We start from the raw sequence: 12,406 nt of genomic DNA on the forward strand, positions 1-12,406 counted from the left end.
GTTAGGGACAGGCTGGGACAGTTAGGGACAGGCAGGGACAGGAAGGGACAGCACCCGGGAGCTGCCGAATGCGGGAACAAGGCAGCTGCGGATCGAGCTCAGCCTGCCGGGGGGGAAGAAAAGAACCAGCAGCCCTGAGGGGCTCAGCATTGTCCCCTGCATGTCCTGCGCTGAGGGCTGGAGCTCAGGGACAGCGAGCGCTGGTAATGCCGTTTGTGTCCTGTCTGGGAAGAGGACAGGGTCCCGGCAGGGAAGGTAGAACTTGCATGAATGACTGCAGCCGCCCCGGGGCGACAGGACGGGACGAGGGTCCCTCGCGTCCACTGAACGCGTCTTTCTTGCTGTTCCATAGAGAACTGGGTTGTGAGGGACGCTCCAGTTCCTCCCGTCCCACCCAGCCCTGGGCATGGACATCTCCCGGTAGCCGATGTGGCTCCCAGCCCGGTCCCGCATGGCCAGAAACAGACCCGGGGACAGCGCAGCCACCTCTGTGTTACCGACAGCAAGCGGGACGAGCCAGCGCTGCTCCGGCACCGCCTCCTGCCGAGGCAGCAGCGGCAAGGAGACCGCGGGCAGCCGCTCCCTCAGCGGCCTCAGGCCAGCGGCAACACGGTGCCACAGCCAGGGAGGGAGGGAGGGAGGGAGACGGGAGAAGGAAGTCGCCACAGCCCCCCTGCCGCCCCCTGCATCCCCTCCATCCGCCCGCAGCGAGCCCCGAGCCCCGGCACAAGGCAGCGCGGCTCCCACCTGCGCTGGGACAGCCTCTCCGAGCTCCGCCGCCGCTCCCCGGGCTCCGGTCGCTGCCGCCGCTCGCGGAGCTCCACAGATGCTACCGAGGAAGTGCCGAGATGAGAAATGCGGAGCGGAACGAACCAGGCTCGTCCCTCAGCCCCGTTCTGGCCAATCAGCGCGCGAGAAGGCGGAGCCGTGGCGGGAAAAATGAACAGAGAACAGCGACGGGCGGCTCTTGGCGCGCGGCACGGAATCGTCCCGGCTCTTTCCCCGAACTCCGGCGGTTTCTCGGAAAAGGCGGTGGAGGAGCTGCCCCGGGCCGGACATTCCAGGGTGGTCCTACATCCGACTTTTCAGATTCACAAAACAATGGAATAATCAGCGAAAGGAAAAGGAGACGTTTCCGTGCCGAGCGCCTAGCCCGCCCCGCGCTCCCATTGGCTGATTTCTCCCTCCACTCCTCCTTTTCGCGCGCTGATTGGTCAGAACGGGGCTGCGGGACGAATCGGCTCCCTCCCACGCCGCATTTCTCACCTCGACACCACCCTGGCGGTCTCTTCAGGCCGAGCCCAGTAGGGTGGCGGAGGAGCGCAGGTGGGAGCCGAGCCTCTGCTCTCTGGCAGGGGCTCGGGGCTCGCTGCGGGCGGAGGAGTCGGAGGCGGCTGCGGTAAAGGGGCCCTGAGGAGGTTCGTTCTGTCGTTTTCGCCCTGACCTGAGGGAGCGGCTGCCCGCGGTCTCCTTGCCGCTGCTGCTTCGGCAGCAGACGGTGCCGGAGCAGCGCTGGCTCGGCCCGGTCGCTTTCGGTAAGACAGAGGTAACTGCGCTGTCCCCGGGACTGTTTCTGGCCATGCGGGACCGGGCTGGGAGCCACATCGGCTACTGGGAGGTGTACATGCCCAGGACTGGGTTGGACGGGGGGAACTTGAGTGTCCCTCACAACCCAAATCTCTATGGAATGGAAAGAAAGACGCGTTCGGTGGAGGCGGGGCAGCCTCGTCAGGTCCTGTCGCCCCAGGGCGGCTGCAGTCATTCATGAAAGTTCCACCTTCCCTGCCGGGACCCCGTCCTCTTCCCAGACAGGACACAAACGGCATTGCCAACGCTCGCTGTCCCTGAGCTCCAACCCTCAGCGCAGGGCATGCAGAGGACAATGCTGAGCCCCTCAGGGCTGCTGGTTCTTTTCTTGCCCCCCGGCAGGCTGAGCCCGATCCGCAGCTGCCCTGTTCCCGCATTCGGCAGCTCCCGGGCGCTGTCCCTGCCTGTCCCTAACTGTCTGTCCCTAACTGTCCCTGCCTGTCCCTAACTGTCCCTGCCCGGAGCTGCACAGCCTGAGGGGTTGGGGCTGCAGGGCCGAGCTGGGCCCGGAGCTCTCTGACACTGTGTTTGTGTCCCCAGGTGCTGCCGGGGAGCAGAGACAGGGCAGGGCTGAGCTGGCAGCGCCTTCCTGAGTGTGGGGGAACCTCAGGGCACGGATCAGCTGGGGCCTCGCATCGTGATCCTTTTAACCTGCTGTTATCAGGTTCTCAAACTTTTCCCAGGGCCAATCTCCAAAAGGCTTTTTCAGCACTGCCGATGTCTCGGGAGCCACGTGTGGTTTATTCCAAGCAAAGACCTGCTGGCTCCGTGCGGGAGGAGGGGCAATCCTACTCCATTCATGGGGTCATGGAGGAGGTCCTGAATCCCCAGAATGGATCGCCAGCCGAGGTGACACACTTGCCTCAGGCACAAGAAGCCACTTGTCATAAGCAGAAAGGTGCCGCTGGTGAGTGTGCAGAGATTGAAGATTTGGAGGAAGGATTCTGTTGTGATGATAGCTGCAAGTCCCCCACCCATTCCTTCTTAATGTCTTTACCGTTTCCCATTGGCATGCCTTTCCCTACCCGATGTGGTCCTGGCCACGCCTCCAGTTTTCCCTATTGGTTCCTGTACCCTAACCCCACGTGGGCCTGGCCACTCCCTCCCATGTACCCCAACTCCCACGTACCCCAACTCCACCCATGTACCTCCCCTGTACCCAGAGCTCACTGGCCCAGTGTGCTGTCCCCGCCCCTCTGTGTTTCCCTATAAAATCCCTCACCCTCCACCACCTTGTTGTCTGTGCTTCACGTGTGTCTATGCTGACGTGTCTACGCACCACATGCATCTCTGCCTCTGGGAGGTCGTTGGCCTCTGCTGCACTATGCGAATAGACATCTTCCATGGACACGACGCATAGACCCTCCTCGCCTCCTTTATCACCGCTGATTTGTGGAAGCAGACGAACCAGAGCTAGCCTTATGGCTCCCTGGCCGGTGAGAGCGCAGTGTCCAGCCCTGGGACAGAGGGTTTGGAGCACTGAGGCGCTGAACCGGGCTGGGTAGAGAAGCTCTAGGGTAAGGTCTGCTATACCATCCCTTAAACCGCAACAGGATTCTGCACCAGTAATGGGAGTGTTAACAGGCTCTTGGGTCCCCACACCTGTCCCTCATCCCTGTTCCTGCTGCCGGCAGAGTCAGGAACACACGGGCTGAGGTTCCCTCCTGTACTCCCTGGGTGTTGGGTGGGGACGTGACGGCTGGGCCTGCTCAGGACAGCCCTGTCCTCCTAGGTCTTAACTGCTTTTCCTGCTCCAGGCCAGTGGATCAGATCCCATCCCGTGCTCACCCTGGCTGTGCTGACTCTGCTTCTGCTCCTGGCTGTGTCTCTGGCGGTGTCCTTGGCTGCTGTGTCAGGTAAGGAGGAGCAGCAGCCTCAGCCCAACCCCTCGGGGCACTGCGGGCTCACTGCTCCCTCACGGCCGGGATCGTCCCTCAGCCCCGCTCTGACCAATCAGCGCGCGGGAGAACGAGGAGTGACGGCTGAATCAGCCAATCGCTGGGGAGTGGCGGGTTTGAGCGGGAAAACCAGCCAATGGGAGCTCGGGCTGCTCCGTGAGGGGAGAATCCTCAGACCTTCTTCTCTTCCCCCTCCAGAGAGTAGCTGTGCAGACATTGCGGTTATTCCAGTTGCGCGTGACACACCTCTGCTGCTGGCCTGTCCTGATGGCTGGGTTGGGTACCACGGGATCTGCTACTTCCTCTCAAGGGATCACCGCTCCTGGGATCAGGGTCAGGCTCGGTGCTCCGAGCTCGGGGCCTCCCTGGCTGTGCTGGAGGACTGGGAAATGGTGAGTGAGGGGTTTGGGGGGGTTTTGGGGTGGCTGAGGGGAGCCTGGGGAGCTCCTGGGCCAGCGGTGCAGCTCCCACTGTCGGCTTCTCTCTCCTTGCCAGGAGTTCCTCTTCCGCCTCAGTGGGAACGACAATTACTGGCTCGGGCTGCACAGACAGGACGAGCGGCTGCAGTGGGTGGATGGCAGCAACTTCAGCTCCTCGTGAGTCCTGGGGGCACAGGCAGGGCCTGGGGGGCACAGGGGTATAATGTGTTCTCCCCATGGTGCCAGTGCTGTCTCTGCTCCTCCTTTCAGGGTTCGTGTGCTGGGCAATGCAGGGTGTGTGCACCTGGCTGAGAATTGTCTCAGGAGTGCAATCTGCTTAAATGAGATGCAGTATATCTGCAGCAGACTCCAAACTCGCCTGTAACAGGATGAAGCAAGCACCTTCTCTGTGCTGGGCTGTCACAGGTTTGCCCCTTTTACCCCACCATGGGGATTTCGTTCCTCAGGTGCAGCGTCTGCCTTGCGCTGATTCTCAGGGTTGCCTCAGTGTGTGTTCTGCAGGAGATGAGCCTGCAGGAAGAGGAGATGATGTGTGACTGTCTGGGCTGGGAGTTTCTTGCTTCTTCTAGAACCATCCCAGAGCTCACCCTGTTTCTCTTGCACTACAGGTGTACGCACAGACCTTTTATTTACATATTGATCTACCGTTTTGGAAACGTATTCCTAGCACTGTACTTATACTGTGATCTTGTATATACATATATGTGCATATATATGTATTTGTCTACCTCTGCGTTATGAGTGGAGACAGAGGGTTGATAGATTTTACCAGTTGCCTAGGCTTAGGACAACTAGTGATCAACCTATTCAGAGCGAGCAGCACTCCAAAAACCCAGTCTCACTCACAAGTACTTATAAAGATGGCTGATTTAGGTCTAATATAAAATAGATTACTGTTTATTAGACACAAGAGAGAACGGAGCAAAGAACCAGACAAATTATTGCTACAGAATACATGAAAAGCTACTCATAGCTAAACAAACATACATATATATATTGCCCAAAAATAAGGACACTAAGAACAATAGAGCACTTAAAAGGTACCTATTATTATTGTTGTTATTGCTAGCAAAGAAGAATACAATTTAGGAAACCAATGATCTTACCAAAATCCAATTTTGGTGCTGGGAGACATCAGAATCCTCCCTCAATCTTGCAAGAAGTTACCACAGAGCTGCGTCCAGACTCTGCGGAGAGACTTTCCTCACACTCCAGTATCCATGTAGAAAAGCTTCTACCTTTTCTGAAAATTCGTGAGTGTTTTATAGGATAAGAGTGTGCTTTGTGTGGTCACCAAAAATCATTGTCGTTTATCTTCTGCATTCTCTCTTCATTCCACAATATGATCATAATTCATTCCGTCATCTGAGTCACGGGGTAGTGGTTTGAGACTTTCAGGTGCCAACAGATAACCTCAGCTAGGCTGTTAACCTAACTGAGCTATCAATTTTCTGTGACCCAGCAGAGAGAGAGGCAGGGGGGAATGTCCTGCCACACTCTGAAAACAGGTTTCAAAGACATTCTTTTATCAATGTGTTTATACACTAATATTGTAAACACTATAGATATTGATCTACTTCTGTGGAAACAGAGTCCTAGCAGTATTTATACTGCGATCTTGTACATTGTGTGTATGTATGTATTTATCTACTTCTGTAAAAACAGATTTCAAACACAATTTTTTATCACTGTGTTGATAGGACCAATATTGTGAATATGTATGTTGATATGCCTCTTGGCATACAGACTGCAAACAGGTGTTTCCATGGTGTAAGGTGCCAAGAATGCCAAATCTGGGATTTAAATCTTTTTCATCGCTGTTTTGTCAATGTTCACAACAGCAGAACAAATATGTAGAGGCTTTGGTCCCTGAGATGTGCCACACTGTGGTTTGTGGTCAGAATAAGCTGATATTTTGTTATGTGAATGACTGTATGATGGAAGATATTATTTGTGAAAGATTGCATTATGGATATGAAGTAAAGTATACAGCAGAGAATAATAAAAATGCAATACTGAAGACACACAGCAGTGTTATTATTTTTTTTCATTTACCTCTATGTTCATGTAGTACATGGATTCTAATCAGTGCTCTCTCCAAGATGTCGAGTGAGTGTTTGGATGTTTTGTGGCTCTGCATGAACCGAGTTAGAATGGTCATGCAACATAATTTCTTGAAATTTTTGCCTTCATGTTTATGCGTGTCGGGGTTGAGAATTTCTTCCCATTCCTGTTACTAAGCAACAAATAGATGTTTAGAGCAATCAAGTCTTTTGTAAAAGACAAAAGGTGTGCTTGGGCAGGGCAGGGTAAGGGTAGAGCCGGCCCTTGGAACTCTCTCTCGTGGTTCGGAAGCTGAGGGGAGAGGCTGCTCTCTTTGCTTTCCAGCTGCTACCAGAGGAAATCCAACTGTGCCCTGTTTTTCTCTTCTCCTGGCTGGGTGAGCTTTGATTCAACTTTTCTTCCCACTGGGAAGGGTGCATTTCCCCGGGCTGCGTTTTCCCGCAGCTGCTGCCGGGAGAGTCCGGCTGCCTCTGCTGCCTGCCCCTGCCCTTTGCCGCACGAGACTGCGGCGTCTGCTGTGACTGCAGAGGTCCTTGCTACCTCGCTGCTAGCCGGGAGGGAGCCGGCGCCCACCCCTGCTGCCCTGTTTTCTGCCGCTCCGAGCTGCCTGGCTGCCTGCTTTCTCAGCCTGTCCGCCATTACCAGCTGCCTGAGGCTGACCTGACCCTGTGCCACAGCGCCACCTGCAGCCGCTCAGGAGTCATCGCACCTGCCCTGCCTGGCCGGGAGCTCAACAGCGCCCCTGCTGCTTGCAACCGTGATTACACCACACGGGAAAAGGCTCAGCAGCTCACAAATTATCTGCTGTTTGGTTTTCTGGTTCTAGTTGTGGTTGCTATTATTGTTATTGTTTGTTTATAGATACTAGTAAAGAACTGATATTCCTTTTTTCCCTTACCTTTGCCTGAAAGCCCTTGATTTACAAAATTAAATAATTTGGAGGGAGGGGGAAAAATCACATTCTCTGTCCTAGGGAGGGGTTAACCTCTCTTGGCAGACACCTGTCTTTCAAACCAAGACACCATGATACCAAAATCAGCCCGAAAATGACCTTTCTAACAATGCTTCTAATTTGAAGCATTTGAAAGCAGCTGTTCTTTCAGGGCTGAACACACCCCGAGGATCTATTCTTTAATCTAGTGTGTGGGTGCAGCTTTACAGAGGGGTGTTTTTTCCACCCTGATAACACATATTCAGCACGGAACGTTTTCTCACTAATTCATAACCCTTTTCTGGTACTCCTTTCCATCCACCCACCTCCTGCTCAGAGTCCTCCCTCAGAGAGGGTCATCTAAAGGGGTTTCTGGTGGTTGCACTCACTGATGTTACAGCTCAGCTTTCCTCAGAATTGCTTCTCATTTCATAACTTGGCCAAACTCTCACTGTAGTTATCTTTCTGTGTTCCTGCCCTGGTTTTATCTATGTTTATCATCCTGTATGCACACCCTTTTATCTCTCTCCTAGTTAATTTTTAAGCTCTGTCTTGCATGGGAGAGAGGAGATTTATGTGCTTTTGCAGTTTGACAAGCTTTAAGACAGCTAGTTCCCCAAGACTTAGTCCCGTTCGCAAGATTCTTTGATATCTGGCCGATTTGTCTAAAAATACCATTTATTTGACACAGAACATAACAAACATACAAACATAGAACAGATTGACACACATAAATACACAATGAATACATAATTGCAACACTGTGGTAGCTAAAAATGCAATTATGGGGTAAAACCTTGCTTGAACTATAAAAATAGTTAAAAATGCAAGAAATGCTTAATGCAAGTTAAGAAATGCTTGCTTGAGCTAGCTGAAATGCAAGTTAAGAAAGGTACCTATAAGTTAGCCGGAATAATACAATTTAGGAAACTCGATGATCTTACCAAATCCAATTTTTGGAGCTTGGAGATACATCAGCGTCCTCACCCAATCCCTCGGGAAGTAACCACAGGGCTGCGTCCAACCCTGGGGAGAGGCCTTACTTCACGTTCTAGTGTCCATGTAGAAAGCTTCTGGCTTTCTGAGTTTTCGTGAGCTTTTTGTAGGATAAAAGTGTGTATTTGTAGTCACTGAAAATTTGCTCACATTCTCTCTGCATTCCACAGGGGAGTGTCTTTTCAGACTTTCAGTCGCCAGCACCAGGTAGTCCTTGATTAGGTTATCAACCTAATCTGAGCCATCCATTTCCTGGGACTGTCAGGGAGAGAGAGAAGGGGGAGGGGGGTGTCCTGCCACAAGCTCCCTGCAGCACCTTTTGGAGAACTGAAATTTTCTATTGTCTGTTCTTGTTGAAATCTCTGCTTTTTTTGTGATTCTGTGTCTTTTTGGAGCAGTCCCAGCCCAAAGTGTCACAAGGACTCTGCCGTGGCATCAGGACACACCCAGAACAGACAGATGTTGCATTTACAGTGTATCTAAGTTCAATCACAACATATCCACCCTCAATCCCAATGTATCTAACTTCAATTAATGTGTAGCCAATGTCAATTACAATATACCCAACATCAGTTTTTAAAGTGTAGCCAAGTGCAGATACAAAGTTATTCCTTCTTCTCCCTCAAACTCATTGGGTTTGGGGCAAAAATCCCATTGTCCACAGAAAATAATCTGATTATCCACAGACCTGGAGCGTTTTTAATTCCAGAATAAATCCCCCATGAAATGCTGCCCAGTGTCACCGTGTGGCTCTGGGTGACAACAGCTGGCAGAGTCCTTTCCCCTCGCGCTGGAGAGCACTCAGGGCAGAGTCCTTGAGGTGCTCCTGAGTCCTGGTGGAATTCCTGCCCTGCTGTGTTCAGTTCTGGACAAATGCCCACAGTAAATGTTTTACCCAAAAATAGGAGGGAGTTATTGAACTCTGGCTGACCTTTATCTCTGGTGTGGTGTGGTTGAGAAAGCCAAAAATAAACTAGCTGACGACAGAACTTCATTCCTTCCTCTGTCCCTGGGTTGGATCTTTATTCTCAACAACGAATTGAAATCTCTCATTCCCCAAACCAGTGAGGATTCCTGACAGATTTTACTCAGTTGTAAATTAAAAATAGAATTCATCCTTTTTCCCTTTCTGTGGCCAATGAGGAGTGGGTGAATCCCACAGAATTCCCAAAGCCTTGCTGACTTGTCCCACTGTTCTTGCTATGAAATGGGACCCTCTGGCTGAGGACATTCCTGGAGGAGCTCCGAAGTGGGGAATGATTTGATTTAATGATATTTTCATTCCTTCTTTTGCAGAAAACACCTCAGGCCACCTGGAAATTACACCAATTGAAAGACATTTATCGCTCTCACTACATGGAAATTCTGTGAAGTCAATTTGCCAAAAAACCTCCTGGGGAATTTCCAGATTTGAGGGCCCCAATTCTTTATTCACAGTATTGGGTTATTTCTTCTACATGTGCCACACTTCTGAGTCTTTGCAGGAACAGTTTGAGTCATTTTGGAGTTAATTCCTGTCTTAAAGCCTGTCTAGAATTTAATGCTTCAGTTCACTGAGAAACTCTCTGTGTTGGTTTGAAAACAAACCAGTGGGAGATCACAAGTCAAGATTGAAATTACAAATAAGTGAAATAATACAAGGAAAAGCACTGACAAAGTCAGATACAACCTAACACCCTGTTAGGGTGGTAGTAGCAGTCCAACTGAAGTAGTCCAGTTGAAGCGGTGATCCTGTGAAGGTCTAGTCTCCAGCTGAAGACAGTAGTAGCTCTGGTCCTCTGGGAACCCAGTAGACAGGGCTAGCTCAGGCAGTTCCAGGGCCAGGTTATATCCAGGTGGGAACACCTGGCTCCTCCCTCTTCGGCAGAGCATCTCACAATGGGATGAGATAAGTCCATGAGTCACACGGTGGGTCCCTGATGGCCCATTGCCTGTCATGCGGGGTGGGTCATTAGCAAGTGATAATAGCTAACGGATGGCCCATTGCCTGTCATCCGGAGTGGGTGATAGCAGCTAATGGCCCACAGCTGGTGGTAATAGAATACTTAACTACACCAATATTGCAACCTAGGACACTCTCACACCATGTTCAGTGGTGGTTGAATAACTGGTAGAGTGATCTCTTGGGAAACCAAAATGTTTGCTCCTTCTCTCTCTCTGTCTCTCTGCGGTTTTTTTGACCCTGAGCAGAGTCATGTCGTTATTTTCATCCTGTTTGGCTCTCTCTTGTGGTCTGCAGTGCAGAATGGAAACTTCAGCTTGGTTTGCACTTGCTGTAGGCTTAGCTCAAGATGAACTCTGCTGATAACAAACTTCTCTCTGCCCAGAGTGCACTAAAGCAAACCACACTTCCAATCCCTCCAGATCTTTACTTTTCTTTCCCTCAGTTGCAATGTTGTCCTAGGTTGCAATATTGATGTAGTTAAGTATTCTATTACCACCAGCTGTGGGCCATTAGCTGCTATCACCCACTCCGGATGACAGGCAATGGGCCATCCGTTAGCTATCATCACTTGCTAATGACCCACCCCGCATGACAGGCAATGGGCCATCAGGGACCCACCGTGTGACTCATGGACTTATCTCATCCCATTGTGAGATGCTCTGCCGAGGAGGGAGGAGCCAGGTGTTCCCACCTGGATATAACCTGGCATTGGAACTGCCTGAGTTAGCCCTGTCTACTGGGTTCCCAGAGGACGAGAGCTACCACTGGATCTTCAGCTGGAGACTAGACCTTCACAGGATCACCACTTCAACTGGACTGCTACTACCACCCTAACAGGGTGTTAGGTTGTATCTGACTTTGTCAGTGCTTTTCCTTGTATTATTTCACTTATTTTTAATTTCAATCTTGACTTGTGATCTCCCACTGGTTTGTTTTCAAACCAACACAAATGTCCATGTTAGAACAACCATTTCTTCCTTCTGTGCTCAAACACCTCATGGTAAAGCTTTAGATTAAATATCCTCCTTCAGGGTGGGGAATGCAAATTCTGCAATGCATTTTCTGTTGCAAAAAAAAAGTTATTTCTTTCTGTGTTGTTCCCCATGTGGGTTCTCTGTCAGGCTTACCTTTAAACACAGCTGGACTGGAATAAACTTCTTGTGATTGTTTGGAGTGTTTTGATTTTGGAGCCCAACAGAAGCAGAGCAGGATTTTGAATTTCAAAGGTGATTTCCTGTCCCATTGTACAACAGGACTGAGCTCAGTCAGTGTCTCCTCTTGTGTCCCAAACCCTTCTGTCCCACCTGTGTCCCACAGACCTCAGGCTCTGTCCCAGAGGGAATTTTGGGATCCTGATTTAGCAGCTCCATGGCTGTGACTCCTCACTAGCAGCTGAGTCATCCTTGGCTCAGATCATTGATCTGGTCAGGAAACTTGGCAGTGACTCGTCCCTGAGCCACTGGGAATTGTGCCAGAATTACTTGGGGAAGATTTTGGCTCTCAGCAGTGAATACTTTAAAAGATCTCTGGGACCTGCCAAGCCCAGAGCCAGAATTACCAGTTCTTGCTTAAGTTTTGCAGAACACAGTCTGAGTATGATCAGCCAAAACAATAAAATCTTTATGGGTAATTTCAAAGTCAGTACCATAATCAATAATTCCTGATCCATGCCCTGACCATGCCAAGGAAGGTCTGCAACTCCCTCACAGTTTATGTCTCCTGCTCAGTTGAATTTAACCTAGGGCATTTCAAAATCCAGAACTTTAACATCAGAGAATTTCAAACCATTTTTCTGTGGCTAGCACAGGTCTTTCCCATGAGAACCTTCCTCTGTGTTTTATAAACAAAGATAAAGTTTGGATGTTATTAAAAACAGTGTCTTAAGATTTGGACAGTTCAAGCCTGGCCAGTCAGGCATAAGGGGAGGTTTCTGGCTGACCAATCTGGGTGACCTCTGAAAAGTCTATATAAGTTGGAATCAAAATAATAAAGCTCTCTTTTCTTGCCACACTGAGAACCCGGGTCCTTTTCTCTGCTAGTGGCTTAACAGCAACATTTTTCCAGTAAATTCCCTCCTACTAATGGTTCTGGAGAGCTGGGCAGTGCAAAAACCCATGAATTATCCATAATTTCCCCAGTTTGAATTCAATTAGATGGAAAAGGAGCTCATTTCACTGAGTCACCACTTGGTGAAGTCACCACTTCATTCCCCTTGCAGGGTGTTTAATTTGGAATAAACAGCTCCTGTGCCTACCAAAAATCCCAATTTTCCATTTCCCAAAGGCAGAAACTTCTGGTTCTCTTCACAGTTTCTCTGCTCTTGCCAGGAGAAAGAGCTGAGGAGTCCTGGGTTTCACCTGAGGATCCCAAAGTCCATCCTTTTATCAAATGCACTTGGATTTGTTCTCAATCTTCCTAATGAAGGAACTGTAACACAGAACAACCCTTCCCCCTCCCTGGTAGCTGATTTCATCTCTAAATGTTATCACTCTCAGTTTAGTCATCTCCTGATGATTTGGGGGTTTTTGGAGTCACATTTACATCT

The 12,406-nt window shown here is 50.3% G+C and overlaps 1 protein-coding gene and 1 long non-coding RNA gene across 2 annotated transcripts in view; one reads left to right on the forward strand and one right to left on the reverse strand.

Moving 5' to 3' along the window:
• The window catches only part of LOC146421561 (killer cell lectin-like receptor subfamily B member 1B allele A), a 76,741-nt gene that overhangs the window by 33,810 nt on the left and 30,525 nt on the right, over positions 1-12,406 (reverse strand). The gene's annotated exons all lie outside the window — the stretch shown is intronic.
• On the forward strand, positions 1,124-3,737 carry LOC146421565 (uncharacterized). The gene is made up of 3 exons (XR_014848650.1): positions 1,124-1,535; positions 2,271-3,443; positions 3,684-3,737. It is a non-coding gene; the product is annotated as an uncharacterized LOC146421565 (long non-coding RNA).

This window comes from Lichenostomus cassidix, unplaced genomic scaffold (assembly GCF_008360975.1).
Source record: "Lichenostomus cassidix isolate B80296 unplaced genomic scaffold, HeHo_3.0 HiC_scaffold_33, whole genome shotgun sequence".
In the NCBI taxonomy this organism is placed as follows: domain Eukaryota; kingdom Metazoa; phylum Chordata; class Aves; order Passeriformes; family Meliphagidae; genus Lichenostomus; species Lichenostomus cassidix.